The 1,085-nt window shown below is 48.7% G+C and overlaps 1 protein-coding gene across 1 annotated transcript in view; it reads right to left on the bottom strand.

Moving 5' to 3' along the window:
* The window catches only part of ANAPC7 (anaphase promoting complex subunit 7), a 40,169-nt gene that overhangs the window by 28,091 nt on the left and 10,993 nt on the right, over positions 1 to 1,085 (bottom strand). The gene's annotated exons all lie outside the window — the stretch shown is intronic.

Here is a 1,085-nt window from a genome sequence, read left to right on the forward strand (position 1 = left end):
GGGGGGGGGGGGGGGGAGGGAGAGAAAAGAAAACTGGTCACAAAGCTGTGCAATGCCAATATAATGCTAACACCTAAACCCGATCTAAAAACATAAAAAACTGAATATAGAACAGTTTACAAGTCCTTAGAAATGGTGGCTGCATTCGTTTTTATTTTCAGCTAAACAGAAAATACCGGTTGATCTTGCCAGAAATGTAGTGGCTTCATTGCTTCCTGTGAGCCGAACTAAAAGCAAAAAAACGAAGTTATCCTATATGTGTCAACTACTAATCCCCCACCCCTTATGTAATGGAAATGGAGAGGAGGAGATGTTGAAGTCCAGCTTAGGTGACAACCATCGCATCCATTACAAATATAGTGGAGAAATGAGCGGAGGTACCCTAGAACAGGAAGTGTATTATTTGCAGCATTAAATTAAGTCTTTAAAAGGGTAGTACTTTGTTAAACGAGTCATTTCCATAAATGTATGTCTTAAGCAGGGATACAGTAGTAGATTTTATTTGATTAATATGGATGAAGTCAGCCCCACCAACAGTCAAAATACCTGAACAGCGCCTGCATCAGATTGGATAAATAAATTAACCTCTTGCCGTCCGCCCGTTAAGAAAAAACGCACGGACGGCAGACTCGCATCCGCGGGTTGCCGTCGCCAGACGGCATTTTTTTCCTGCGCGCGCGCGCACAGGCAGGACAGACCCGCTCGTTACTACAGCCGTTAACGGCTGTTTCACATACAACCGATCAGCGGCTCTATAGCCGCCGATCGGTTGTATGGCGTGAATTTCGGAGCCCCCCCCCCGCATCTCGGGTGCCGCCATCTCCCCCCTCCTGACCCCTCACCTTTAATCCCGGGATCCGCTAGCCCATCCGCGGCCCGGGACCGGCTGGGGAGGGCGTCAGGAGGAGGGAGTCAGCTCCTTGCTGATCTCCCTCCGGGGCTGTGAATGCAGAAGTGATGTGTATTACATCACTTCCGCATTCACCTGTCAGTCATCTGGCTCCTACTGCCAGAGAGAAGAAGCTGATGAAGCAAATCTGTGCTTCATCAGCTTCTTTTGGGGTCTCCAGGTGACATTAGGGGTC

This window comes from Nanorana parkeri, unplaced genomic scaffold, assembly GCF_000935625.1.
Source record: "Nanorana parkeri isolate BGI_ZX_2015 unplaced genomic scaffold, ASM93562v1 scaffold331, whole genome shotgun sequence".
In the NCBI taxonomy this organism is placed as follows: Eukaryota; Metazoa; Chordata; class Amphibia; order Anura; family Dicroglossidae; genus Nanorana; species Nanorana parkeri.